The 26590-nt window shown below is 54.6% G+C and overlaps 28 non-coding genes across 28 annotated transcripts; all 28 read left to right on the top strand.

Moving 5' to 3' along the window:
- The first annotated feature begins 344 nt into the window (after window positions 1-344).
- LOC126159719 (5S ribosomal RNA) lies at window positions 345-463 on the top strand. The gene has a single exon (XR_007534565.1). It is a non-coding gene; the product is annotated as a 5S ribosomal RNA (ribosomal RNA).
- An 829-nt stretch (window positions 464-1292) lies between these two features.
- Window positions 1293-1411, top strand: LOC126159591 (5S ribosomal RNA). Its single transcript, XR_007534445.1, has one exon. It is a non-coding gene; the product is annotated as a 5S ribosomal RNA (ribosomal RNA).
- An 839-nt stretch (window positions 1412-2250) lies between these two features.
- Window positions 2251-2369, top strand: LOC126159590 (5S ribosomal RNA). The gene has a single exon (XR_007534444.1). It is a non-coding gene; the product is annotated as a 5S ribosomal RNA (ribosomal RNA).
- Window positions 2370-3203: 834 nt separating this feature from the next.
- Window positions 3204-3322, top strand: LOC126159588 (5S ribosomal RNA). Its single transcript, XR_007534442.1, has one exon. It is a non-coding gene; the product is annotated as a 5S ribosomal RNA (ribosomal RNA).
- Window positions 3323-4161: 839 nt separating this feature from the next.
- On the top strand, window positions 4162-4280 carry LOC126159708 (5S ribosomal RNA). The gene has a single exon (XR_007534554.1). It is a non-coding gene; the product is annotated as a 5S ribosomal RNA (ribosomal RNA).
- An 839-nt stretch (window positions 4281-5119) lies between these two features.
- Window positions 5120-5238, top strand: LOC126159587 (5S ribosomal RNA). The gene has a single exon (XR_007534441.1). It is a non-coding gene; the product is annotated as a 5S ribosomal RNA (ribosomal RNA).
- Window positions 5239-6073: 835 nt separating this feature from the next.
- Window positions 6074-6192, top strand: LOC126159586 (5S ribosomal RNA). Its single transcript, XR_007534440.1, has one exon. It is a non-coding gene; the product is annotated as a 5S ribosomal RNA (ribosomal RNA).
- Window positions 6193-7031: 839 nt separating this feature from the next.
- Window positions 7032-7150, top strand: LOC126159585 (5S ribosomal RNA). The gene has a single exon (XR_007534439.1). It is a non-coding gene; the product is annotated as a 5S ribosomal RNA (ribosomal RNA).
- Window positions 7151-7989: 839 nt separating this feature from the next.
- On the top strand, window positions 7990-8108 carry LOC126159696 (5S ribosomal RNA). Its single transcript, XR_007534543.1, has one exon. It is a non-coding gene; the product is annotated as a 5S ribosomal RNA (ribosomal RNA).
- Window positions 8109-8943: 835 nt separating this feature from the next.
- On the top strand, window positions 8944-9062 carry LOC126159584 (5S ribosomal RNA). Its single transcript, XR_007534438.1, has one exon. It is a non-coding gene; the product is annotated as a 5S ribosomal RNA (ribosomal RNA).
- An 839-nt stretch (window positions 9063-9901) lies between these two features.
- LOC126159733 (5S ribosomal RNA) lies at window positions 9902-10020 on the top strand. The gene has a single exon (XR_007534578.1). It is a non-coding gene; the product is annotated as a 5S ribosomal RNA (ribosomal RNA).
- Window positions 10021-10852: 832 nt separating this feature from the next.
- LOC126159583 (5S ribosomal RNA) lies at window positions 10853-10971 on the top strand. Its single transcript, XR_007534437.1, has one exon. It is a non-coding gene; the product is annotated as a 5S ribosomal RNA (ribosomal RNA).
- Window positions 10972-11810: 839 nt separating this feature from the next.
- LOC126159732 (5S ribosomal RNA) lies at window positions 11811-11929 on the top strand. The gene has a single exon (XR_007534577.1). It is a non-coding gene; the product is annotated as a 5S ribosomal RNA (ribosomal RNA).
- An 832-nt stretch (window positions 11930-12761) lies between these two features.
- On the top strand, window positions 12762-12880 carry LOC126159684 (5S ribosomal RNA). Its single transcript, XR_007534532.1, has one exon. It is a non-coding gene; the product is annotated as a 5S ribosomal RNA (ribosomal RNA).
- An 839-nt stretch (window positions 12881-13719) lies between these two features.
- On the top strand, window positions 13720-13838 carry LOC126159671 (5S ribosomal RNA). The gene has a single exon (XR_007534520.1). It is a non-coding gene; the product is annotated as a 5S ribosomal RNA (ribosomal RNA).
- An 835-nt stretch (window positions 13839-14673) lies between these two features.
- On the top strand, window positions 14674-14792 carry LOC126159582 (5S ribosomal RNA). The gene has a single exon (XR_007534436.1). It is a non-coding gene; the product is annotated as a 5S ribosomal RNA (ribosomal RNA).
- Window positions 14793-15631: 839 nt separating this feature from the next.
- LOC126159581 (5S ribosomal RNA) lies at window positions 15632-15750 on the top strand. The gene has a single exon (XR_007534435.1). It is a non-coding gene; the product is annotated as a 5S ribosomal RNA (ribosomal RNA).
- An 839-nt stretch (window positions 15751-16589) lies between these two features.
- Window positions 16590-16708, top strand: LOC126159580 (5S ribosomal RNA). Its single transcript, XR_007534434.1, has one exon. It is a non-coding gene; the product is annotated as a 5S ribosomal RNA (ribosomal RNA).
- An 839-nt stretch (window positions 16709-17547) lies between these two features.
- On the top strand, window positions 17548-17666 carry LOC126159660 (5S ribosomal RNA). Its single transcript, XR_007534509.1, has one exon. It is a non-coding gene; the product is annotated as a 5S ribosomal RNA (ribosomal RNA).
- Window positions 17667-18501: 835 nt separating this feature from the next.
- LOC126159579 (5S ribosomal RNA) lies at window positions 18502-18620 on the top strand. The gene has a single exon (XR_007534433.1). It is a non-coding gene; the product is annotated as a 5S ribosomal RNA (ribosomal RNA).
- Window positions 18621-19464: 844 nt separating this feature from the next.
- On the top strand, window positions 19465-19583 carry LOC126159576 (5S ribosomal RNA). Its single transcript, XR_007534431.1, has one exon. It is a non-coding gene; the product is annotated as a 5S ribosomal RNA (ribosomal RNA).
- An 839-nt stretch (window positions 19584-20422) lies between these two features.
- LOC126159648 (5S ribosomal RNA) lies at window positions 20423-20541 on the top strand. Its single transcript, XR_007534498.1, has one exon. It is a non-coding gene; the product is annotated as a 5S ribosomal RNA (ribosomal RNA).
- Window positions 20542-21380: 839 nt separating this feature from the next.
- LOC126159575 (5S ribosomal RNA) lies at window positions 21381-21499 on the top strand. The gene has a single exon (XR_007534430.1). It is a non-coding gene; the product is annotated as a 5S ribosomal RNA (ribosomal RNA).
- An 839-nt stretch (window positions 21500-22338) lies between these two features.
- LOC126159636 (5S ribosomal RNA) lies at window positions 22339-22457 on the top strand. Its single transcript, XR_007534487.1, has one exon. It is a non-coding gene; the product is annotated as a 5S ribosomal RNA (ribosomal RNA).
- An 835-nt stretch (window positions 22458-23292) lies between these two features.
- LOC126159714 (5S ribosomal RNA) lies at window positions 23293-23411 on the top strand. The gene has a single exon (XR_007534560.1). It is a non-coding gene; the product is annotated as a 5S ribosomal RNA (ribosomal RNA).
- Window positions 23412-24246: 835 nt separating this feature from the next.
- Window positions 24247-24365, top strand: LOC126159574 (5S ribosomal RNA). The gene has a single exon (XR_007534429.1). It is a non-coding gene; the product is annotated as a 5S ribosomal RNA (ribosomal RNA).
- An 839-nt stretch (window positions 24366-25204) lies between these two features.
- LOC126159624 (5S ribosomal RNA) lies at window positions 25205-25323 on the top strand. The gene has a single exon (XR_007534476.1). It is a non-coding gene; the product is annotated as a 5S ribosomal RNA (ribosomal RNA).
- An 834-nt stretch (window positions 25324-26157) lies between these two features.
- On the top strand, window positions 26158-26276 carry LOC126159613 (5S ribosomal RNA). The gene has a single exon (XR_007534465.1). It is a non-coding gene; the product is annotated as a 5S ribosomal RNA (ribosomal RNA).
- The last annotated feature ends 314 nt before the right edge of the window (window positions 26277-26590 follow it).

The following is a 26590-nucleotide window of genomic DNA, read 5'->3' as shown; positions in this document are numbered from 1 at the left end:
ATCGCTACCAGTGGCGCCCTCCAGCACGATAATGCCACACCCCGCACAGGCCCTCCGCTGAACACCAGGGACAAGATGCGTCCTCCGCTAGTGTCGAAGGCTGCACGCGCCCAGCAAATGACAGGGGGTGCAACGAGCAGCAGTGCGTCTCACACACGCGGCGGTGCGCCCGCCAATTCGGCCGTCGCTCTGCTGGGACGCCGGGCGCGCCTCCCCGCGCCGTCCTCGAGGAACTGGCGGTTGCGGAAGGAAGCGCTTTCGTCAAATGCGGCCGAAAACTAACATTTTGTGTGTTGGGAGAAAAGCCGAACGCGAATTCTGCCGTGCTCCTACATTAGATGAGCGCCAACGGCCATACCATGATGAATACACCGGTTCTCGTCCGATCACCGAAGTTAAGCATCATCGGGCCCGGCTAGTACTTGGATGGGTGACCGCCTGGGAAACCCGGGTGCTGTTGGCTCCCTTCCTTTTCTTTTTTTTTGTTATGTCGCCAGCCCAATTTTCAAACTACCTTTCTGTTGTGACAAAGATGCTTCCTTAAGCCTTTTAAACTACTGTACTGGTACGAAAATGCAGTAGTTAACTCAGTTTGAGGGAGAATGTGCTAACCAAGTTTGCCAAGAAGACTTTGAAAACGACAAAACAGTACGAATCGGCAGGTGATTTCTGAAATACGTCACCGCCTATTGTTGTGTAGGAGTGTAGAGTTCCAAATTTGATTTGTAACCACGAATTTATTCCTTAGTCGTCTCGTCTCGTCTCGTCTCGTCTCGTCCCGCAGACGTTTGTCGTTCATATGGACCACGACCCGAGCGGCAGCGAGCGGCAGTCGAGCAAAGTCGGGACAAGTCGGGACGGGGACAGGGACAGGGTTAGGAATGTTGCGAATGCACTGCAAACTACGCAGACACCTGGTGTGAGGCGAGGCGAAGCGAGGAAGCCCACATCGCTACCAGTGGCGCCCTCCAGCACGATACTGCCACACCCCGCACAGGCCCTCCGCTGAACACCAGGGACAAGATGCGTCCTCCGCTAGTGTCGAAGGCTGCACGCGCCCAGCGAATGACAGGGGGTGCAACGAGCAGCAGTGCGTCTCACACACGCGGCGGTGCGCCCGCTAATTCGGCCGTCGCTCTGCTGGGACGCCGGGCGCGCCTCCCCGCGCCGTCCTCGAGGAACTGGCGGTTGCGGAAGGAAGCGCTTTCGTCAAATGCGGCCGAAAACTAACATTTTGTGTGTTGGGAGAAAAGCCGAACGCGAATTCTGCCGTGCTCCTACATTAGATGAGCGCCAACGGCCATACCATAATGAATACACCGGTTCTCGTCCGATCACCGAAGTTAAGCATCATCGGGCCCGGCTAGTACTTGGATGGGTGACCGCCTGGGAAACCCGGGTGCTGTTGGCTCCCTTCCTTTTCTTTTTTTTTGTTATGTCGCCAGCCCAATTTTCAAACTACCTTTCTGTTGTGACAAAGATGCTTCCTTAAGCCTTTTAAACTACTGTAATGGTACGAAAATGCAGTAATTAACTCAGTTTGAGGGAGAATGTGCTAACCAAGTTTGCCAAGAAGACTTTGAAAACGACAAAACAGTACGAATCGGCAGGTGATTTCTGAAATACGTCACCGCCTATTGTTGTGTAGGTGTGTTGAGTTCCAAATTTGATTTGTAACCACGAATTTATTCCTTAGTCGTCTCGTCTCGTCTCGTCTCGTCTCGTCCCGCAGACGTTTGTCGTGCTTGCGCTGTCATATGGACCACGACCCGAGCGGCAGCGAGCGGCAGTCGAGCAAAGTCGGGACAAGTCGGGACGGGGACAGGGACAGGGTTAGGAATGGTGCGAATGCACTGCAAACTACGCAGACACCTGGTGTGAGGCGAGGCGAAGCGAGGAAGCCCACATCGCTACCAGTGGCGCCCTCCAGCACGATACTGCCACACCCCGCACAGGCCCTCCGCTGAACACCAGGGACAAGATGCGTCCTCCGCTAGTGTCGAAGGCTGCACGCGCCCAGCGAATGACAGGGGGTGCAACGAGCAGCAGTGCGTCTCACACACGCGGCGGTGCGCCCGCCAATTCGGCCGTCGCTCTGCTGGGACACCGGGCGCGCCTCCCCGCGCCGTCCTCGAGGAACTGGCGGTTGCGGAAGGAAGCGCTTTCGTCAAATGCGGCCGAAAACTAACATTTTGTGTGTTGGGAGAAAAGCCGAACGCGATTTCTGCCGTGCTCCTACATTAGATGAGCGCCAACGGCCATACCATAATGAATACACCGGTTCTCGTCCGATCACCGAAGTTAAGCATCATCGGGCCCGGCTAGTACTTGGATGGGTGACCGCCTGGGAAACCCGGGTGCTGTTGGCTCCCTTCCTTTTTTTTTTTTATGTCGCCAGCCCAATTTTCAAACTACCTTTCTGTTGTGACAAAGATGCTTCCTTAAGCCTTTTAAACTACTGTAATGGTACGAAAATGCAGTAATTAACTCAGTTTGAGGGAGAATGTGCTAACCAAGTTTGCCAAGAAGACTTTGAAAACGACAAAACAGTACGAATCGGCAGGTGATTTCTGAAATACGTCACCGCCTATTGTTGTGTAGGAGTGTAGAGTTCCAAATTTGATTTGTAACCACGAATTTATTCCTTAGTCGTCTCGTCTCGTCTCGTCTCGTCTCGTCCCGCAGACGTTTGTCGTGCTTGCGCTGTCATATGGACCACGACCCGAGCCGCAGCGAGCGGCAGTCGAGCAAAGTCGGGACAAGTCGGGACGGGGACAAGGACAGGGTTAGGAATGGTGCGAATGCACTGCAAACTACGCAGACACCTGGTGTGAGGCGGGGCGAAGCGAGGAAGCCCACATCGCTACCAGTGGCGCCCTCCAGCACGATACTGCCACACCCCGCACAGGCCCTCCGCTGAACACCAGGGACAAGATGCGTCCTCCGCTAGTGTCGAAGGCTGCACGCGCCCAGCGAATGACAGGGGGTGCAACGAGCAGCAGTGCGTCTCACACACGCGGCGGTGCGCCCGCCAATTCGGCCGTCGCTCTGCTGGGACACCGGGCGCGCCTCCCCGCGCCGTCCTCGAGGAACTGGCGGTTGCGGAAGGAAGCGCTTTCGTCAAATGCGGCCGAAAACTAACATTTTGTGTGTTGGGAGAAAAGCCGAACGCGAATTCTGCCGTGCTCCTACATTAGATGAGCGCCAACGGCCATACCATAATGAATACACCGGTTCTCGTCCGATCACCGAAGTTAAGCATCATCGGGCCCGGCTAGTACTTGGATGGGTGACCGCCTGGGAAACCCGGGTGCTGTTGGCTCCCTTCCTTTTTTTTTTTTTTGTTATGTCGCCAGCCCAATTTTCAAACTACCTTTCTGTTGTGACAAAGATGCTTCCTTAAGCCTTTTAAACTACTGTAATGGTACGAAAATGCAGTAATTAACTCAGTTTGAGGGAGAATGTGCTAACCAAGTTTGCCAAGAAGACTTTGAAAACGACAAAACAGTACGAATCGGCAGGTGATTTCTGAAATACGTCACCGCCTATTGTTGTGTAGGAGTGTAGAGTTCCAAATTTGATTTGTAACCACGAATTTATTCCTTAGTCGTCTCGTCTCGCCTCGTCTCGTCTCGTCCCGCAGACGTTTGTCGTGCTTGCGCTGTCATATGGACCACGACCCGAGCGGCAGCGAGCGGCAGTCGAGCAGAGTCGGGACAAGTCGGGACGGGGACAGGGACAGGGATAGGAATGGTGCGAATGCACTGCAAACTACGCAGACACCTGGTGTGAGGCGAGGCGAAGCGAGGAAGCCCACATCGCTACCAGTGGCGCCCTCCAGCACGATACTGCCACACCCCGCACAGGCCCTCCGCTGAACACCAGGGACAAGATGCGTCCTCCGCTAGTGTCGAAGGCTGCACGCGCCCAGCAAATGACAGGGGGTGCAACGAGCAGCAGTGCGTCTCACACACGCGGCGGTGCGCCCGCCAATTCGGCCGTCGCTCTGCTGGGACGCCGGGCGCGCCTCCCCGCGCCGTCCTCGAGGAACTGGCGGTTGCGGAAGGAAGCGCTTTCGTCAAATGCGGCCGAAAACTAACATTTTGTGTGTTGGGAGAAAAGCCGAACGCGAATTCTGCCGTGCTCCTACATTAGATGAGCGCCAACGGCCATACCATGATGAATACACCGGTTCTCGTCCGATCACCGAAGTTAAGCATCATCGGGCCCGGCTAGTACTTGGATGGGTGACCGCCTGGGAAACCCGGGTGCTGTTGGCTCCCTTCCTTTTCTTTTTTTTTGTTATGTCGCCAGCCCAATTTTCAAACTACCTTTCTGTTGTGAGAAAGATGCTTCCTTAAGCCTTTTAAACTACTGTAATGGTACGAAAATGCAGTAATTAACTCAGTTTGAGGGAGAATGTGCTAACCAAGTTTGCCAAGAAGACTTTGAAAACGACAAAACAGTACGAATCGGCAGGTGATTTCTGAAATACGTCACCGCCTATTGTTGTGTAGGTGTGTTGAGTTCCAAATTTGATTTGTAACCACGAATTTATTCCTTAGTCGTCTCGTCTCGTCTCGTCTCGTCTCGTCCCGCAGACGTTTGTCGTGCTTGCGCTGTCATATGGACCACGACCCGAGCGGCAGCGAGCGGCAGTCGAGCAAAGTCGGGACAAGTCGGGACGGGGACAGGGACAGGGTTAGGAATGGTGCGAATGCACTGCAAACTACGCAGACACCTGGTGTGAGGCGAGGCGAAGCGAGGAAGCCCACATCGCTACCAGTGGCGCCCTCCAGCACGATACTGCCACACCCCGCACAGGCCCTCCGCTGAACACCAGGGACAAGATGCGTCCTCCGCTAGTGTCGAAGGCTGCACGCGCCCAGCGAATGACAGGGGGTGCAACGAGCAGCAGTGCGTCTCACACACGCGGCGGTGCGCCCGCCAATTCGGCCGTCGCTCTGCTGGGACACCGGGCGCGCCTCCCCGCGCCGTCCTCGAGGAACTGGCGGTTGCGGAAGGAAGCGCTTTCGTCAAATGCGGCCGAAAACTAACATTTTGTGTGTTGGGAGAAAAGCCGAACGCGATTTCTGCCGTGCTCCTACATTAGATGAGCGCCAACGGCCATACCATAATGAATACACCGGTTCTCGTCCGATCACCGAAGTTAAGCATCATCGGGCCCGGCTAGTACTTGGATGGGTGACCGCCTGGGAAACCCGGGTGCTGTTGGCTCCCTTCCTTTTTTTTTTTTTATGTCGCCAGCCCAATTTTCAAACTACCTTTCTGTTGTGACAAAGATGCTTCCTTAAGCCTTTTAAACTACTGTAATGGTACGAAAATGCAGTAATTAACTCAGTTTGAGGGAGAATGTGCTAACCAAGTTTGCCAAGAAGACTTTGAAAACGACAAAACAGTACGAATCGGCAGGTGATTTCTGAAATACGTCACCGCCTATTGTTGTGTAGGAGTGTAGAGTTCCAAATTTGATTTGTAACCACGAATTTATTCCTTAGTCGTCTCGTCTCGTCTCGTCTCGTCTCGTCCCGCAGACGTTTGTCGTGCTTGCGCTGTCATATGGACCACGACCCGAGCCGCAGCGAGCGGCAGTCGAGCAAAGTCGGGACAAGTCGGGACGGGGACAAGGACAGGGTTAGGAATGGTGCGAATGCACTGCAAACTACGCAGACACCTGGTGTGAGGCGAGGCGAAGCGAGGAAGCCCACATCGCTACCAGTGGCGCCCTCCAGCACGATACTGCCACACCCCGCACAGGCCCTCCGCTGAACACCAGGGACAAGATGCGTCCTCCGCTAGTGTCGAAGGCTGCACGCGCCCAGCGAATGACAGGGGGTGCAACGAGCAGCAGTGCGTCTCACACACGCGGCGGTGCGCCCGCCAATTCGGCCGTCGCTCTGCTGGGACACCGGGCGCGCCTCCCCGCGCCGTCCTCGAGGAACTGGCGGTTGCGGAAGGAAGCGCTTTCGTCAAATGCGGCCGAAAACTAACATTTTGTGTGTTGGGAGAAAAGCCGAACGCGAATTCTGCCGTGCTCCTACATTAGATGAGCGCCAACGGCCATACCATAATGAATACACCGGTTCTCGTCCGATCACCGAAGTTAAGCATCATCGGGCCCGGCTAGTACTTGGATGGGTGACCGCCTGGGAAACCCGGGTGCTGTTGGCTCCCTTCCTTTTCTTTTTTTTTGTTATGTCGCCAGCCCAATTTTCAAACTACCTTTCTGTTGTGACAAAGATGCTTCCTTAAGCCTTTTAAACTACTGTAATGGTACGAAAATGCAGTAATTAACTCAGTTTGAGGGAGAATGTGCTAACCAAGTTTGCCAAGAAGACTTTGAAAACGACAAAACAGTACGAATCGGCAGGTGATTTCTGAAATACGTCACCGCCTATTGTTGTGTAGGAGTGTAGAGTTCCAAATTTGATTTGTAACCACGAATTTATTCCTTAGTCGTCTCGTCTCGTCTCGTCTCGTCTCGTCCCGCAGACGTTTGTCGTGCTTGCGCTGTCATATGGACCACGACCCGAGCGGCAGCGAGCGGCAGTCGAGCAAAGTCGGGACAAGTCGGGACGGGGACAGGGACAGGGATAGGAATGGTGCGAATGCACTGCAAACTACGCAGACACCTGGTGTGAGGCGAGGCGAAGCGAGGAAGCCCACATCGCTACCAGTGGCGCCCTCCAGCACGATACTGCCACACCCCGCACAGGCCCTCCGCTGAACACCAGGGACAAGATGCGTCCTCCGCTAGTGTCGAAGGCTGCACGCGCCCAGCGAATGACAGGGGGTGCAACGAGCAGCAGTGCGTCTCACACACGCGGCGGTGCGCCCGCCAATTCGGCCGTCGCTCTGCTGGGACACCGGGCGCGCCTCCCCGCGCCGTCCTCGAGGAACTGGCGGTTGCGGAAGGAAGCGCTTTCGTCAAATGCGGCCGAAAACTAACATTTTGTGTGTTGGGAGAAAAGCCGAACGCGAATTCTGCCGTGCTCCTACATTAGATGAGCGCCAACGGCCATACCATAATGAATACACCGGTTCTCGTCCGATCACCGAAGTTAAGCATCATCGGGCCCGGCTAGTACTTGGATGGGTGACCGCCTGGGAAACCCGGGTGCTGTTGGCTCCCTTCCTTTTCTTTTTTTTTGTTATGTCGCCAGCCCAATTTTCAAACTACCTTTCTGTTGTGACAAAGATGCTTCCTTAAGCCTTTTAAACTACTGTAATGGTACGAAAATGCAGTAATTAACTCAGTTTGAGGGAGAATGTGCTAACCAAGTTTGCCAAGAAGACTTTGAAAACGACAAAACAGTACGAATCGGCAGGTGATTTCTGAAATACGTCACCGCCTATTGTTGTGTAGGAGTGTAGAGTTCCAAATTTGATTTGTAACCACGAATTTATTCCTTAGTCGTCTCGTCTCGTCTCGTCTCGTCTCGTCCCGCAGACGTTTGTCGTGCTTGCGCTGTCATATGGACCACGACCCGAGCGGCAGCGAGCGGCAGTCGAGCAAAGTCGGGACAAGTCGGGACGGGGACAGGGACAGGGATAGGAATGGTGCGAATGCACTGCAAACTACGCAGACACCTGGTGTGAGGCGAGGCGAAGCGAGGAAGCCCACATCGCTACCAGTGGCGCCCTCCAGCACGATACTGCCACACCCCGCACAGGCCCTCCGCTGAACACCAGGGACAAGATGCGTCCTCCGCTAGTGTCGAAGGCTGCACGCGCCCAGCGAATGACAGGGGGTGCAACGAGCAGCAGTGCGTCTCACACACGCGGCGGTGCGCCCGCCAATTCGGCCGTCGCTCTGCTGGGACACCGGGCGCGCCTCCCCGCGCCGTCCTCGAGGAACTGGCGGTTGCGGAAGGAAGCGCTTTCGTCAAATGCGGCCGAAAACTAACATTTTGTGTGTTGGGAGAAAAGCCGAACGCGAATTCTGCCGTGCTCCTACATTAGATGAGCGCCAACGGCCATACCATGATGAATACACCGGTTCTCGTCCGATCACCGAAGTTAAGCATCATCGGGCCCGGCTAGTACTTGGATGGGTGACCGCCTGGGAAACCCGGGTGCTGTTGGCTCCCTTCCTTTTTTTTTTTTTATGTCGCCAGCCCAATTTTCAAACTACCTTTCTGTTGTGACAAAGATGCTTCCTTAAGCCTTTTAAACTACTGTAATGGTACGAAAATGCAGTAATTAACTCAGTTTGAGGGAGAATGTGCTAACCAAGTTTGCCAAGAAGACTTTGAAAACGACAAAACAGTACGAATCGGCAGGTGATTTCTGAAATACGTCACCGCCTATTGTTGTGTAGGAGTGTAGAGTTCCAAATTTGATTTGTAACCACGAATTTATTCCTTAGTCGTCTCGTCTCGTCTCGTCTCGTCTCGTCCCGCAGACGTTTGTCGTGCTTGCGCTGTCATATGGACCACGACCCGAGCGGCAGCGAGCGGCAGTCGAGCAAAGTCGGGACAAGTCGGGACGGGGACAAGGACAGGGTTAGGAATGGTGCGAATGCACTGCAAACTACGCAGACACCTGGTGTGAGGCGAGGCGAAGCGAGGAAGCCCACATCGCTACCAGTGGCGCCCTCCAGCACGATACTGCCACACCCCGCACAGGCCCTCCGCTGAACACCAGGGACAAGATGCGTCCTCCGCTAGTGTCGAAGGCTGCACGCGCCCAGCGAATGACAGGGGGTGCAACGAGCAGCAGTGCGTCTCACACACGCGGCGGTGCGCCCGCCAATTCGGCCGTCGCTCTGCTGGGACACCGGGCGCGCCTCCCCGCGCCGTCCTCGAGGAACTGGCGGTTGCGGAAGGAAGCGCTTTCGTCAAATGCGGCCGAAAACTAACATTTTGTGTGTTGGGAGAAAAGCCGAACGCGAATTCTGCCGTGCTCCTACATTAGATGAGCGCCAACGGCCATACCATAATGAATACACCGGTTCTCGTCCGATCACCGAAGTTAAGCATCATCGGGCCCGGCTAGTACTTGGATGGGTGACCGCCTGGGAAACCCGGGTGCTGTTGGCTCCCTTCCTTTTCTTTTTTTTTGTTATGTCGCCAGCCCAATTTTCAAACTACCTTTCTGTTGTGACAAAGATGCTTCCTTAAGCCTTTTAAACTACTGTAATGGTACGAAAATGCAGTAATTAACTCAGTTTGAGGGAGAATGTGCTAACCAAGTTTGCCAAGAAGACTTTGAAAACGACAAAACAGTACGAATCGGCAGGTGATTTCTGAAATACGTCACCGCCTATTGTTGTGTAGGAGTGTAGAGTTCCAAATTTGATTTGTAACCACGAATTTATTCCTTAGTCGTCTCGTCTCGTCTCGTCTCGTCTCGTCCCGCAGACGTTTGTCGTGCTTGCGCTGTCATATGGACCACGACCCGAGCGGCAGCGAGCGGCAGTCGAGCAAAGTCGGGACAAGTCGGGACGGGGACAGGGACAGGGATAGGAATGGTGCGAATGCACTGCAAACTACGCAGACACCTGGTGTGAGGCGAGGCGAAGCGAGGAAGCCCACATCGCTACCAGTGGCGCCCTCCAGCACGATACTGCCACACCCCGCACAGGCCCTCCGCTGAACACCAGGGACAAGATGCGTCCTCCGCTAGTGTCGAAGGCTGCACGCGCCCAGCGAATGACAGGGGGTGCAACGAGCAGCAGTGCGTCTCACACACGCGGCGGTGCGCCCGCCAATTCGGCCGTCGCTCTGCTGGGACACCGGGCGCGCCTCCCCGCGCCGTCCTCGAGGAACTGGCGGTTGCGGAAGGAAGCGCTTTCGTCAAATGCGGCCGAAAACTAACATTTTGTGTGTTGGGAGAAAAGCCGAACGCGAATTCTGCCGTGCTCCTACATTAGATGAGCGCCAACGGCCATACCATAATGAATACACCGGTTCTCGTCCGATCACCGAAGTTAAGCATCATCGGGCCCGGCTAGTACTTGGATGGGTGACCGCCTTGGAAACCCGGGTGCTGTTGGCTCCCTTACTGTTTTTTTTTTGTTATGTCGCCAGCCCAATTTTCAAACTACCTTTCTGTTGTGACAAAGATGCTTCCTTAAGCCTTTTAAACTACTGTAATGGAACGAAAATGCAGTAATTAACTCAGGTTGAGGGAGAATGTGCTAACCAAGTTTGCCAAGAAGACTTTGAAAACGACAAAACAGTACGAATCGGCAGGTGATTTCTGAAATACGTCACCGCCTATTGTTGTGTAGGTGTGTTGAGTTCCAAATTTGATTTGTAACCACGAATTTATTCCTTAGTCGACTCGTCTCGTCTCGTCTCGTCCCGCAGACGTTTGTCGTGCTTGCGCTGTCATATGGACCACGACCCGAGCGGCAGCGAGCGGCAGTCGAGCAGAGTCGGGACAAGTCGGGACGGGGACAGGGACAGGGATAGGAATGGTGCGAATGCACTGCAAACTACGCAGACACCTGGTGTGAGGCGAGGCGAAGCGAGGAAGCCCACATCGCTACCAGTGGCGCCCTCCAGCACGATACTGCCACACCCCGCACAGGCCCTCCGCTGAACACCAGGGACAAGATGCGTCCTCCGCTAGTGTCGAAGGCTGCACGCGCCCAGCGAATGACAGGGGGTGCAACGAGCAGCAGTGCGTCTCACACACGCGGCGGTGCGCCCGCCAATTCGGCCGTCGCTCTGCTGGGACACCGGGCGCGCCTCCCCGCGCCGTCCTCGAGGAACTGGCGGTTGCGGAAGGAAGCGCTTTCGTCAAATGCGGCCGAAAACTAACATTTTGTGTGTTGGGAGAAAAGCCGAACGCGAATTCTGCCGTGCTCCTACATTAGATGAGCGCCAACGGCCATACCATAATGAATACACCGGTTCTCGTCCGATCACCGAAGTTAAGCATCATCGGGCCCGGCTAGTACTTGGATGGGTGACCGCCTGGGAAACCCGGGTGCTGTTGGCTCCCTTCCTTTTCTTTTTTTTTGTTATGTCGCCAGCCCAATTTTCAAACTACCTTTCTGTTGTGACAAAGATGCTTCCTTAAGCCTTTTAAACTACTGTAATGGTACGAAAATGCAGTAATTAACTCAGTTTGAGGGAGAATGTGCTAACCAAGTTTGCCAAGAAGACTTTGAAAACGACAAAACAGTACGAATCGGCAGGTGATTTCTGAAATACGTCACCGCCTATTGTTGTGTAGGAGTGTAGAGTTCCAAATTTGATTTGTAACCACGAATTTATTCCTTAGTCGTCTCGTCTCGTCTCGTCTCGTCTCGTCCCGCAGACGTTTGTCGTGCTTGCGCTGTCATATGGACCACGACCCGAGCGGCAGCGAGCGGCAGTCGAGCAAAGTCGGGACAAGTCGGGACGGGGACAGGGACAGGGATAGGAATGGTGCGAATGCACTGCAAACTACGCAGACACCTGGTGTGAGGCGAGGCGAAGCGAGGAAGCCCACATCGCTACCAGTGGCGCCCTCCAGCACGATACTGCCACACCCCGCACAGGCCCTCCGCTGAACACCAGGGACAAGATGCGTCCTCCGCTAGTGTCGAAGGCTGCACGCGCCCAGCGAATGACAGGGGGTGCAACGAGCAGCAGTGCGTCTCACACACGCGGCGGTGCGCCCGCCAATTCGGCCGTCGCTCTGCTGGGACACCGGGCGCGCCTCCCCGCGCCGTCCTCGAGGAACTGGCGGTTGCGGAAGGAAGCGCTTTCGTCAAATGCGGCCGAAAACTAACATTTTGTGTGTTGGGAGAAAAGCCGAACGCGAATTCTGCCGTGCTCCTACATTAGATGAGCGCCAACGGCCATACCATAATGAATACACCGGTTCTCGTCCGATCACCGAAGTTAAGCATCATCGGGCCCGGCTAGTACTTGGATGGGTGACCGCCTTGGAAACCCGGGTGCTGTTGGCTCCCTTACTGTTTTTTTTTTGTTATGTCGCCAGCCCAATTTTCAAACTACCTTTCTGTTGTGACAAAGATGCTTCCTTAAGCCTTTTAAACTACTGTAATGGAACGAAAATGCAGTAATTAACTCAGGTTGAGGGAGAATGTGCTAACCAAGTTTGCCAAGAAGACTTTGAAAACGACAAAACAGTACGAATCGGCAGGTGATTTCTGAAATACGTCACCGCCTATTGTTGTGTAGGTGTGTTGAGTTCCAAATTTGATTTGTAACCACGAATTTATTCCTTAGTCGACTCGTCTCGTCTCGTCTCGTCCCGCAGACGTTTGTCGTGCTTGCGCTGTCATATGGACCACGACCCGAGCGGCAGCGAGCGGCAGTCGAGCAAAGTCGGGACAAGTCGGGACGGGGACAGGGACAGGGATAGGAATGGTGCGAATGCACTGCAAACTACGCAGACACCTGGTGTGAGGCGAGGCGAAGCGAGGAAGCCCACATCGCTACCAGTGGCGCCCTCCAGCACGATAATGCCACACCCCGCACAGGCCCTCCGCTGAACACCAGGGACAAGATGCGTCCTCCGCTAGTGTCGAAGGCTGCACGCGCCCAGCAAATGACAGGGGGTGCAACGAGCAGCAGTGCGTCTCACACACGCGGCGGTGCCCCCGCCAATTCGGCCGTCGCTCTGCTGGGACGCCGGGCGCGCCTCCCCGCGCCGTCCTCGAGGAACTGGCGGTTGCGGAAGGAAGCGCTTTCGTCAAATGCGGCCGAAAACTAACATTTTGTGTGTTGGGAGAAAAGCCGAACGCGAATTCTGCCGTGCTCCTACATTAGATGAGCGCCAACGGCCATACCATGATGAATACACCGGTTCTCGTCCGATCACCGAAGTTAAGCATCATCGGGCCCGGCTAGTACTTGGATGGGTGACCGCCTGGGAAACCCGGGTGCTGTTGGCTCCCTTCCTTTTCTTTTTTTTTGTTATGTCGCCAGCCCAATTTTCAAACTACCTTTCTGTTGTGACAAAGATGCTTCCTTAAGCCTTTTAAACTACTGTACTGGTACGAAAATGCAGTAGTTAACTCAGTTTGAGGGAGAATGTGCTAACCAAGTTTGCCAAGAAGACTTTGAAAACGACAAAACAGTACGAATCGGCAGGTGATTTCTGAAATACGTCACCGCCTATTGTTGTGTAGGAGTGTAGAGTTCCAAATTTGATTTGTAACCACGAATTTATTCCTTAGTCGTCTCGTCTCGTCTCGTCTCGTCTCGTCCCGCAGACGTTTGTCGTGCTTGCGCTGTCATATGGACCACGACCCGAGCGGCAGCGAGCGGCAGTCGAGCAAAGTCGGGACAAGTCGGGACGGGGACAGGGACAGGGATAGGAATGGTGCGAATGCACTGCAAACTACGCAGACACCTGGTGTGAGGCGAGGCGAAGCGAGGAAGCCCACATCGCTACCAGTGGCGCCCTCCAGCACGATACTGCCACACCCCGCACAGGCCCTCCGCTGAACACCAGGGACAAGATGCGTCCTCCGCTAGTGTCGAAGGCTGCACGCGCCCAGCGAATGACAGGGGGTGCAACGAGCAGCAGTGCGTCTCACACACGCGGCGGTGCGCCCGCCAATTCGGCCGTCGCTCTGCTGGGACACCGGGCGCGCCTCCCCGCGCCGTCCTCGAGGAACTGGCGGTTGCGGAAGGAAGCGCTTTCGTCAAATGCGGCCGAAAACTAACATTTTGTGTGTTGGGAGAAAAGCCGAACGCGAATTCTGCCGTGCTCCTACATTAGATGAGCGCCAACGGCCATACCATGATGAATACACCGGTTCTCGTCCGATCACCGAAGTTAAGCATCATCGGGCCCGGCTAGTACTTGGATGGGTGACCGCCTGGGAAACCCGGGTGCTGTTGGCTCCCTTCCTTTTTTTTTTTTTATGTCGCCAGCCCAATTTTCAAACTACCTTTCTGTTGTGACAAAGATGCTTCCTTAAGCCTTTTAAACTACTGTAATGGTACGAAAATGCAGTAATTAACTCAGTTTGAGGGAGAATGTGCTAACCAAGTTTGCCAAGAAGACTTTGAAAACGACAAAACAGTACGAATCGGCAGGTGATTTCTGAAATACGTCACCGCCTATTGTTGTGTAGGAGTGTAGAGTTCCAAATTTGATTTGTAACCACGAATTTATTCCTTAGTCGTCTCGTCTCGTCTCGTCTCGTCTCGTCCCGCAGACGTTTGCCGTGCTTGCGCTGTCATATGGACCACGACCCGAGCGGCAGCGAGCGGCAGTCGAGCAAAGTCGGGACAAGTCGGGACGGGGACAAGGACAGGGTTAGGAATGGTGCGAATGCACTGCAAACTACGCAGACACCTGGTGTGAGGCGAGGCGAAGCGAGGAAGCCCACATCGCTACCAGTGGCGCCCTCCAGCACGATACTGCCACACCCCGCACAGGCCCTCCGCTGAACACCAGGGACAAGATGCGTCCTCCGCTAGTGTCGAAGGCTGCACGCGCCCAGCGAATGACAGGGGGTGCAACGAGCAGCAGTGCGTCTCACACACGCGGCGGTGCGCCCGCCAATTCGGCCGTCGCTCTGCTGGGACACCGGGCGCGCCTCCCCGCGCCGTCCTCGAGGAACTGGCGGTTGCGGAAGGAAGCGCTTTCGTCAAATGCGGCCGAAAACTAACATTTTGTGTGTTGGGAGAAAAGCCGAACGCGAATTCTGCCGTGCTCCTACATTAGATGAGCGCCAACGGCCATACCATAATGAATACACCGGTTCTCGTCCGATCACCGAAGTTAAGCATCATCGGGCCCGGCTAGTACTTGGATGGGTGACCGCCTGGGAAACCCGGGTGCTGTTGGCTCCCTTCCTTTTCTTTTTTTTTGTTATGTCGCCAGCCCAATTTTCAAACTACCTTTCTGTTGTGACAAAGATGCTTCCTTAAGCCTTTTAAACTACTGTAATGGTACGAAAATGCAGTAATTAACTCAGTTTGAGGGAGAATGTGCTAACCAAGTTTGCCAAGAAGACTTTGAAAACGACAAAACAGTACGAATCGGCAGGTGATTTCTGAAATACGTCACCGCCTATTGTTGTGTAGGAGTGTAGAGTTCCAAATTTGATTTGTAACCACGAATTTATTCCTTAGTCGTCTCGTCTCGTCTCGTCTCGTCTCGTCCCGCAGACGTTTGTCGTGCTTGCGCTGTCATATGGACCACGACCCGAGCGGCAGCGAGCGGCAGTCGAGCAAAGTCGGGACAAGTCGGGACGGGGACAGGGACAGGGATAGGAATGGTGCGAATGCACTGCAAACTACGCAGACACCTGGTGTGAGGCGAGGCGAAGCGAGGAAGCCCACATCGCTACCAGTGGCGCCCTCCAGCACGATACTGCCACACCCCGCACAGGCCCTCCGCTGAACACCAGGGACAAGATGCGTCCTCCGCTAGTGTCGAAGGCTGCACGCGCCCAGCGAATGACAGGGGGTGCAACGAGCAGCAGTGCGTCTCACACACGCGGCGGTGCGCCCGCCAATTCGGCCGTCGCTCTGCTGGGACACCGGGCGCGCCTCCCCGCGCCGTCCTCGAGGAACTGGCGGTTGCGGAAGGAAGCGCTTTCGTCAAATGCGGCCGAAAACTAACATTTTGTGTGTTGGGAGAAAAGCCGAACGCGAATTCTGCCGTGCTCCTACATTAGATGAGCGCCAACGGCCATACCATAATGAATACACCGGTTCTCGTCCGATCACCGAAGTTAAGCATCATCGGGCCCGGCTAGTACTTGGATGGGTGACCGCCTGGGAAACCCGGGTGCTGTTGGCTCCCTTCCTTTTCTTTTTTTTTGTTATGTCGCCAGCCCAATTTTCAAACTACCTTTCTGTTGTGACAAAGATGCTTCCTTAAGCCTTTTAAACTACTGTAATGGTACGAAAATGCAGTAATTAACTCAGTTTGAGGGAGAATGTGCTAACCAAGTTTGCCAAGAAGACTTTGAAAACGACAAAACAGTACGAATCGGCAGGTGATTTCTGAAATACGTCACCGCCTATTGTTGTGTAGGAGTGTAGAGTTCCAAATTTGATTTGTAACCACGAATTTATTCCTTAGTCGTCTCGTCTCGTCTCGTCTCGTCTCGTCCCGCAGACGTTTGTCGTGCTTGCGCTGTCATATGGACCACGACCCGAGCGGCAGCGAGCGGCAGTCGAGCAAAGTCGGGACAAGTCGGGACGGGGACAGGGACAGGGATAGGAATGGTGCGAATGCACTGCAAACTACGCAGACACCTGGTGTGAGGCGAGGCGAAGCGAGGAAGCCCACATCGCTACCAGTGGCGCCCTCCAGCACGATACTGCCACACCCCGCACAGGCCCTCCGCTGAACACCAGGGACAAGATGCGTCCTCCGCTAGTGTCGAAGGCTGCACGCGCCCAGCGAATGACAGGGGGTGCAACGAGCAGCAGTGCGTCTCACACACGCGGCGGTGCGCCCGCCAATTCGGCCGTCGCTCTGCTGGGACACCGGGCGCGCCTCCCCGCGCCGTCCTCGAGGAACTGGCGGTTGCGGAAGGAAGCGCTTTCGTCAAATGCGGCCGAAAACTAACATTTTGTGTGTTGGGAGAAAAGCCGAACGCGAATTCTGCCGTGCTCCTACATTAGATGAGCGCCAACGGCCATACCATAATGAATACACCGGTTCTCGTCCGATCACCGAAGTTAAGCATCATCGGGCCCGGCTAGTACTTGGATGGGTGACCGCCTGGGAAACCCGGGTGCTGTTGGCTCCCTTCCTTTTCTTTTTTTTTGTTATGTCGCCAGCCCAATTTTCAAACTACCTTTCTGTTGTGACAAAGATGCTTCCTTAAGCCTTTTAAACTACTGTACTGGTACGAAAATGCAGTAGTTAACTCAGTTTGAGGGAGAATGTGCTAACCAAGTTTGCCAAGAAGACTTTGAAAACGACAAAACAGTACGAATCGGCAGGTGATTTCTGAAATACGTCACCGCCTATTGTTGTGTAGGAGTGTAGAGTTCCAAATTTGATTTGTAACCACGAATTTATTCCTTAGTCGTCTCGTCTCGTCTCGTCTCGTCTCGTCCCGCAGACGTTTGTCGTGCTTGCGCTGTCATATGGACCACGACCCGAGCGGCAGCGAGCGGCAGTCGAGCAAAGTCGGGACAAGTCGGGACGGGGACAGGGACAGGGTTAGGAATGGTGCGAATGCACTGCAAACTACGCAGACACCTGGTGTGAGGCGAGGCGAAGCGAGGAAGCCCACATCGCTACCAGTGGCGCCCTCCAGCACGATACTGCCACACCCCGCACAGGCCCTCCGCTGAACACCAGGGACAAGATGCGTCCTCCGCTAGTGTCGAAGGCTGCACGCGCCCAGCGAATGACAGGGGGTGCAACGAGCAGCAGTGCGTCTCACACACGCGGCGGTGCGCCCGCCAATTCGGCCGTCGCTCTGCTGGGACACCGGGCGCGCCTCCCCGCGCCGTCCTCGAGGAACTGGCGGTTGCGGAAGGAAGCGCTTTCGTCAAATGCGGCCGAAAACTAACATTTTGTGTGTTGGGAGAAAAGCCGAACGCGAATTCTGCCGTGCTCCTACATTAGATGAGCGCCAACGGCCATACCATGATGAATACACCGGTTCTCGTCCGATCACCGAAGTTAAGCATCATCGGGCCCGGCTAGTACTTGGATGGGTGACCGCCTGGGAAACCCGGGTGCTGTTGGCTCCCTTCCTTTTTTTTTTTTTATGTCGCCAGCCCAATTTTCAAACTACCTTTCTGTTGTGACAAAGATGCTTCCTTAAGCCTTTTAAACTACTGTAATGGTACGAAAATGCAGTAATTAACTCAGTTTGAGGGAGAATGTGCTAACCAAGTTTGCCAAGAAGACTTTGAAAACGACAAAACAGTACGAATCGGCAGGTGATTTCTGAAATACGTCACCGCCTATTGTTGTGTAGGAGTGTAGAGTTCCAAATTTGATTTGTAACCACGAATTTATTCCTTAGTCGTCTCGTCTCGTCTCGTCTCGTCTCGTCCCGCAGACGTTTGTCGTGCTTGCGCTGTCATATGGACCACGACCCGAGCGGCAGCGAGCGGCAGTCGAGCAAAGTCGGGACAAGTCGGGACGGGGACAAGGACAGGGTTAGGAATGGTGCGAATGCACTGCAAACTACGCAGACACCTGGTGTGAGGCGAGGCGAAGCGAGGAAGCCCACATCGCTACCAGTGGCGCCCTCCAGCACGATACTGCCACACCCCGCACAGGCCCTCCGCTGAACACCAGGGACAAGATGCGTCCTCCGCTAGTGTCGAAGGCTGCACGCGCCCAGCGAATGACAGGGGGTGCAACGAGCAGCAGTGCGTCTCACACACGCGGCGGTGCGCCCGCCAATTCGGCCGTCGCTCTGCTGGGACACCGGGCGCGCCTCCCCGCGCCGTCCTCGAGGAACTGGCGGTTGCGGAAGGAAGCGCTTTCGTCAAATGCGGCCGAAAACTAACATTTTGTGTGTTGGGAGAAAAGCCGAACGCGAATTCTGCCGTGCTCCTACATTAGATGAGCGCCAACGGCCATACCATAATGAATACACCGGTTCTCGTCCGATCACCGAAGTTAAGCATCATCGGGCCCGGCTAGTACTTGGATGGGTGACCGCCTGGGAAACCCGGGTGCTGTTGGCTCCCTTCCTTTTCTTTTTTTTTGTTATGTCGCCAGCCCAATTTTCAAACTACCTTTCTGTTGTGACAAAGATGCTTCCTTAAGCCTTTTAAACTACTGTAATGGTACGAAAATGCAGTAATTAACTCAGTTTGAGGGAGAATGTGCTAACCAAGTTTGCCAAGAAGACTTTGAAAACGACAAAACAGTACGAATCGGCAGGTGATTTCTGAAATACGTCACCGCCTATTGTTGTGTAGGAGTGTAGAGTTCCAAATTTGATTTGTAACCACGAATTTATTCCTTAGTCGTCTCGTCTCGTCTCGTCTCGTCTCGTCTCGTCCCGCAGACGTTTGTCGTGCTTGCGCTGTCATATGGACCACGACCCGAGCGGCAGCGAGCGGCAGTCGAGCAAAGTCGGGACAAGTCGGGACGGGGACAGGGACAGGGATAGGAATGGTGCGAATGCACTGCAAACTACGCAGACACCTGGAGTGAGGCGAGGCGAAGCGAGGAAGCCCACATCGCTACCAGTGGCGCCCTCCAGCACGATACTGCCACACCCCGCACAGGCCCTCCGCTGAACACCAGGGACAAGATGCGTCCTCCGCTAGTGTCGAAGGCTGCACGCGCCCAGCGAATGACAGGGGGTGCAACGAGCAGCAGTGCGTCTCACACACGCGGCGGTGCGCCCGCCAATTCGGCCGTCGCTCTGCTGGGACACCGGGCGCGCCTCCCCGCGCCGTCCTCGAGGAACTGGCGGTTGCGGAAGGAAGCGCTTTCGTCAAATGCGGCCGAAAACTAACATTTTGTGTGTTGGGAGAAAAGCCGAACGCGAATTCTGCCGTGCTCCTACATTAGATGAGCGCCAACGGCCATACCATAATGAATACACCGGTTCTCGTCCGATCACCGAAGTTAAGCATCATCGGGCCCGGCTAGTACTTGGATGGGTGACCGCCTGGGAAACCCGGGTGCTGTTGGCTCCCTTCCTTTTCTTTTTTTTTGTTATGTCGCCAGCCCAATTTTCAAACTACCTTTCTGTTGTGACAAAGATGCTTCCTTAAGCCTTTTAAACTACTGTACTGGTACGAAAATGCAGTAGTTAACTCAGTTTGAGGGAGAATGTGCTAACCAAGTTTGCCAAGAAGACTTTGAAAACGACAAAACAGTACGAATCGGCAGGTGATTTCTGAAATACGTCACCGCCTATTGTTGTGTAGGAGTGTAGAGTTCCAAATTTGATTTGTAACCACGAATTTATTCCTTAGTCGTCTCGTCTCGTCTCGTCTCGTCTCGTCCCGCAGACGTTTGTCGTGCTTGCGCTGTCATATGGACCACGACCCGAGCGGCAGCGAGCGGCAGTCGAGCAAAGTCGGGACAAGTCGGGACGGGGACAGGGACAGGGTTAGGAATGGTGCGAATGCACTGCAAACTACGCAGACACCTGGTGTGAGGCGAGGCGAAGCGAGGAAGCCCACATCGCTACCAGTGGCGCCCTCCAGCACGATACTGCCACACCCCGCACAGGCCCTCCGCTGAACACCAGGGACAAGATGCGTCCTCCGCTAGTGTCGAAGGCTGCACGCGCCCAGCGAATGACAGGGGGTGCAACGAGCAGCAGTGCGTCTCACACACGCGGCGGTGCGCCCGCCAATTCGGCCGTCGCTCTGCTGGGACACCGGGCGCGCCTCCCCGCGCCGTCCTCGAGGAACTGGCGGTTGCGGAAGGAAGCGCTTTCGTCAAATGCGGCCGAAAACTAACATTTTGTGTGTTGGGAGAAAAGCCGAACGCGAATTCTGCCGTGCTCCTACATTAGATGAGCGCCAACGGCCATACCATGATGAATACACCGGTTCTCGTCCGATCACCGAAGTTAAGCATCATCGGGCCCGGCTAGTACTTGGATGGGTGACCGCCTGGGAAACCCGGGTGCTGTTGGCTCCCTTCCTTTTCTTTTTTTTTGTTATGTCGCCAGCCCAATTTTCAAACTACCTTTCTGTTGTGACAAAGATGCTTCCTTAAGCCTTTTAAACTACTGTAATGGTACGAAAATGCAGTAATTAACTCAGTTTGAGGGAGAATGTGCTAACCAAGTTTGCCAAGAAGACTTTGAAAACGACAAAACAGTACGAATCGGCAGGTGATTTCTGAAATACGTCACCGCCTATTGTTGTGTAGGAGTGTAGAGTTCCAAATTTGATTTGTAACCACGAATTTATTCCTTAGTCGTCTCGTCTCGTCTCGTCTCGTCTCGTCCCGCAGACGTTTGTCGTGCTTGCGCTGTCATATGGACCACGACCCGAGCGGCAGCGAGCGGCAGTCGAGCAAAGTCGGGACAAGTCGGGACGGGGACAGGGACAGGGATAGGAATGGTGCGAATGCACTGCAAACTACGCAGACACCTGGTGTGAGGCGAGGCGAAGCGAGGAAGCCCACATCGCTACCAGTGGCGCCCTCCAGCACGATACTGCCACACCCCGCACAGGCCCTCCGCTGAACACCAGGGACAAGATGCGTCCTCCGCTAGTGTCGAAGGCTGCACGCGCCCAGCGAATGACAGGGGGTGCAACGAGCAGCAGTGCGTCTCACACACGCGGCGGTGCGCCCGCCAATTCGGCCGTCGCTCTGCTGGGACACCGGGCGCGCCTCCCCGCGCCGTCCTCGAGGAACTGGCGGTTGCGGAAGGAAGCGCTTTCGTCAAATGCGGCCGAAAACTAACATTTTGTGTGTTGGGAGAAAAGCCGAACGCGAATTCTGCCGTGCTCCTACATTAGATGAGCGCCAACGGCCATACCATAATGAATACACCGGTTCTCGTCCGATCACCGAAGTTAAGCATCATCGGGCCCGGCTAGTACTTGGATGGGTGACCGCCTGGGAAACCCGGGTGCTGTTGGCTCCCTTCCTTTTCTTTTTTTTTGTTATGTCGCCAGCCCAATTTTCAAACTACCTTTCTGTTGTGACAAAGATGCTTCCTTAAGCCTTTTAAACTACTGTACTGGTACGAAAATGCAGTAGTTAACTCAGTTTGAGGGAGAATGTGCTAACCAAGTTTGCCAAGAAGACTTTGAAAACGACAAAACAGTACGAATCGGCAGGTGATTTCTGAAATACGTCACCGCCTATTGTTGTGTAGGAGTGTAGAGTTCCAAATTTGATTTGTAACCACGAATTTATTCCTTAGTCGTCTCGTCTCGTCTCGTCTCGTCTCGTCCCGCAGACGTTTGTCGTGCTTGCGCTGTCATATGGACCACGACCCGAGCGGCAGCGAGCGGCAGTCGAGCAAAGTCGGGACAAGTCGGGACGGGGACAGGGACAGGGTTAGGAATGGTGCGAATGCACTGCAAACTACGCAGACACCTGGTGTGAGGCGAGGCGAAGCGAGGAAGCCCACATCGCTACCAGTGGCGCCCTCCAGCACGATACTGCCACACCCCGCACAGGCCCTCCGCTGAACACCAGGGACAAGATGCGTCCTCCGCTAGTGTCGAAGGCTGCACGCGCCCAGCGAATGACAGGGGGTGCAACGAGCAGCAGTGCGTCTCACACACGCGGCGGTGCGCCCGCCAATTCGGCCGTCGCTCTGCTGGGACACCGGGCGCGCCTCCCCGCGCCGTCCTCGAGGAACTGGCGGTTGCGGAAGGAAGCGCTTTCGTCAAATGCGGCCGAAAACTAACATTTTGTGTGTTGGGAGAAAAGCCGAACGCGAATTCTGCCGTGCTCCTACATTAGATGAGCGCCAACGGCCATACCATGATGAATACACCGGTTCTCGTCCGATCACCGAAGTTAAGCATCATCGGGCCCGGCTAGTACTTGGATGGGTGACCGCCTGGGAAACCCGGGTGCTGTTGGCTCCCTTCCTTTTTTTTTTTTTATGTCGCCAGCCCAATTTTCAAACTACCTTTCTGTTGTGACAAAGATGCTTCCTTAAGCCTTTTAAACTACTGTACTGGTACGAAAATGCAGTAATTAACTCAGTTTGAGGGAGAATGTGCTAACCAAGTTTGCCAAGAAGACTTTGAAAACGACAAAACAGTACGAATCGGCAGGTGATTTCTGAAATACGTCACCGCCTATTGTTGTGTAGGAGTGTAGAGTTCCAAATTTGATTTGTAACCACGAATTTATTCCTTAGTCGTCTCGTCTCGTCTCGTCTCGTCTCGTCCCGCAGACGTTTGTCGTGCTTGCGCTGTCATATGGACCACGACCCGAGCGGCAGCGAGCGGCAGTCGAGCAAAGTCGGGACAAGTCGGGACGGGGACAGGGACAGGGATAGGAATGGTGCGAATGCACTGCAAACTACGCAGACACCTGGTGTGAGGCGAGGCGAAGCGAGGAAGCCCACATCGCTACCAGTGGCGCCCTCCAGCACGATAATGCCACACCCCGCACAGGCCCTCCGCTGAACACCAGGGACAAGATGCGTCCTCCGCTAGTGTCGAAGGCTGCACGCGCCCAGCAAATGACAGGGGGTGCAACGAGCAGCAGTGCGTCTCACACACGCGGCGGTGCGCCCGCCAATTCGGCCGTCGCTCTGCTGGGACGCCGGGCGCGCCTCCCCGCGCCGTCCTCGAGGAACTGGCGGTTGCGGAAGGAAGCGCTTTCGTCAAATGCGGCCGAAAACTAACATTTTGTGTGTTGGGAGAAAAGCCGAACGCGAATTCTGCCGTGCTCCTACATTAGATGAGCGCCAACGGCCATACCATGATGAATACACCGGTTCTCGTCCGATCACCGAAGTTAAGCATCATCAGGCCCGGCTAGTACTTGGATGGGTGACCGCCTGGGAAACCCGGGTGCTGTTGGCTCCCTTCCTTTTTTTTTTTTTATGTCGCCAGCCCAATTTTCAAACTACCTTTCTGTTGTGAGAAAGATGCTTCCTTAAGCCTTTTAAACTACTGTAATGGTACGAAAATGCAGTAATTAACTCAGTTTGAGGGAGAATGTGCTAACCAAGTTTGCCAAGAAGACTTTGAAAACGACAAAACAGTACGAATCGGCAGGTGATTTCTGAAATACGTCACCGCCTATTGTTGTGTAGGTGTGTTGAGTTCCAAATTTGATTTGTAACCACGAATTTATTCCTTAGTCGTCTCGTCTCGTCTCGTCTCGTCTCGTCCCGCAGACGTTTGTCGTGCTTGCGCTGTCATATGGACCACGACCCGAGCGGCAGCGAGCGGCAGTCGAGCAAAGTCGGGACAAGTCGGGACGGGGACAGGGACAGGGTTAGGAATGGTGCGAATGCACTGCAAACTACGCAGACACCTGGTGTGAGGCGAGGCGAAGCGAGGAAGCCCACATCGCTACCAGTGGCGCCCTCCAGCACGATACTGCCACACCCCGCACAGGCCCTCCGCTGAACACCAGGGACAAGATGCGTCCTCCGCTAGTGTCGAAGGCTGCACGCGCCCAGCGAATGACAGGGGGTGCAACGAGCAGCAGTGCGTCTCACACACGCGGCGGTGCGCCCGCCAATTCGGCCGTCGCTCTGCTGGGACACCGGGCGCGCCTCCCCGCGCCGTCCTCGAGGAACTGGCGGTTGCAGAAGGAAGCGCTTTCGTCAAATGCGGCCGAAAACTAACATTTTGTGTGTTGGGAGAAAAGCCGAACGCGAATTCTGCCGTGCTCCTACATTAGATGAGCGCCAACGGCCATACCATAATGAATACACCGGTTCTCGTCCGATCACCGAAGTTAAGCATCATCGGGCCCGGCTAGTACTTGGATGGGTGACCGCCTGGGAAACCCGGGTGCTGTTGGCTCCCTTCCTTTTCTTTTTTTTTGTTATGTCGCCAGCCCAATTTTCAAACTACCTTTCTGTTGTGACAAAGATGCTTCCTTAAGCCTTTTAAACTACTGTAATGGTACGAAAATGCAGTAATTAACTCAGTTTGAGGGAGAATGTGCTAACCAAGTTTGCCAAGAAGACTTTGAAAACGACAAAACAGTACGAATCGGCAGGTGATTTCTGAAATACGTCACCGCCTATTGTTGTGTAGGAGTGTAGAGTTCCAAATTTGATTTGTAACCACGAATTTATTCCTTAGTCGTCTCGTCTCGTCTCGTCTCGTCTCGTCCCGCAGACGTTTGTCGTGCTTGCGCTGTCATATGGACCACGACCCGAGCGGCAGCGAGCGGCAGTCGAGCAAAGTCGGGACAAGTCGGGACGGGGACAGGGACAGGGATAGGAATGGTGCGAATGCACTGCAAACTACGCAGACACCTGGTGTGAGGCGAGGCGAAGCGAGGAAGCCCACATCGCTACCAGTGGCGCCCTCCAGCACGATACTGCCACACCCCGCACAGGCCCTCCGCTGAACACCAGGGACAAGATGCGTCCTCCGCTAGTGTCGAAGGCTGCACGCGCCCAGCGAATGACAGGGGGTGCAACGAGCAGCAGTGCGTCTCACACACGCGGCGGTGCGCCCGCCAATTCGGCCGTCGCTCTGCTGGGACACCGGGCGCGCCTCCCCGCGCCGTCCTCGAGGAACTGGCGGTTGCGGAAGGAAGCGCTTTCGTCAAATGCGGCCGAAAACTAACATTTTGTGTGTTGGGAGAAAAGCCGAACGCGAATTCTGCCGTGCTCCTACATTAGATGAGCGCCAACGGCCATACCATGATGAATACACCGGTTCTCGTCCGATCACCGAAGTTAAGCATCATCGGGCCCGGCTAGTACTTGGATGGGTGACCGCCTGGGAAACCCGGGTGCTGTTGGCTCCCTTCCTTTTTTTTTTTTATGTCGCCAGCCCAATTTTCAAACTACCTTTCTGTTGTGAGAAAGATGCTTCCTTAAGCCTTTTAAACTACTGTAATGGTACGAAAATGCAGTAATTAACTCAGTTTGAGGGAGAATGTGCCAACCAAGTTTGCCAAGAAGACTTTGAAAACGACAAAACAGTACGAATCGGCAGGTGATTTCTGAAATACGTCACCGCCTATTGTTGTGTAGGAGTGTAGAGTTCCAAATTTGATTTGTAACCACGAATTTATTCCTTAGTCGTCTCGTCTCGTCTCGTCTCGTCTCGTCCCGCAGACGTTTGTCGTGCTTGCGCTGTCATATGGACCACGACCCGAGCGGCAGCGAGCGGCAGTCGAGCAGAGTCGGGACAAGTCGGGACGGGGACAGGGACAGGGATAGGAATGGTGCGAATGCACTGCAAACTACGCAGACACCTGGTGTGAGGCGAGGCGAAGCGAGGAAGCCCACATCGCTACCAGTGGCGCCCTCCAGCACGATACTGCCACACCCCGCACAGGCCCTCCGCTGAACACCAGGGACAAGATGCGTCCTCCGCTAGTGTCGAAGGCTGCACGCGCCCAGCGAATGACAGGGGGTGCAACGAGCAGCAGTGCGTCTCACACACGCGGCGGTGCGCCCGCCAATTCGGCCGTCGCTCTGCTGGGACACCGGGCGCGCCTCCCCGCGCCGTCCTCGAGGAACTGGCGGTTGCGGAAGGAAGCGCTTTCGTCAAATGCGGCCGAAAACTAACATTTTGTGTGTTGGGAGAAAAGCCGAACGCGAATTCTGCCGTGCTCCTACATTAGATGAGCGCCAACGGCCATACCATGATGAATACACCGGTTCTCGTCCGATCACCGAAGTTAAGCATCATCGGGCCCGGCTAGTACTTGGATGGGTGACCGCCTGGGAAACCCGGGTGCTGTTGGCTCCCTTCCTTTTTTTTTTTTATGTCGCCAGCCCAATTTTCAAACTACCTTTCTGTTGTGAGAAAGATGCTTCCTTAAGCCTTTTAAACTACTGTAATGGTACGAAAATGCAGTAATTAACTCAGTTTGAGGGAGAATGTGCCAACCAAGTTTGCCAAGAAGACTTTGAAAACGACAAAACAGTACGAATCGGCAGGTGATTTCTGAAATACGTCACCGCCTATTGTTGTGTAGGAGTGTAGAGTTCCAAATTTGATTTGTAACCACGAATTTATTCCTTAGTCGTCTCGTCTCGTCTCGTCTCGTCTCGTCCCGC

The sequence above is a fragment of the Schistocerca cancellata genome, unplaced genomic scaffold, assembly GCF_023864275.1.
Source record: "Schistocerca cancellata isolate TAMUIC-IGC-003103 unplaced genomic scaffold, iqSchCanc2.1 HiC_scaffold_1144, whole genome shotgun sequence".
Lineage (NCBI taxonomy): Eukaryota > Metazoa > Arthropoda > Insecta > Orthoptera > Acrididae > Schistocerca > Schistocerca cancellata.
Note: the sequence above shows the minus strand (reverse complement) of the source record. Positions and strands in the feature narration are given on the sequence as shown.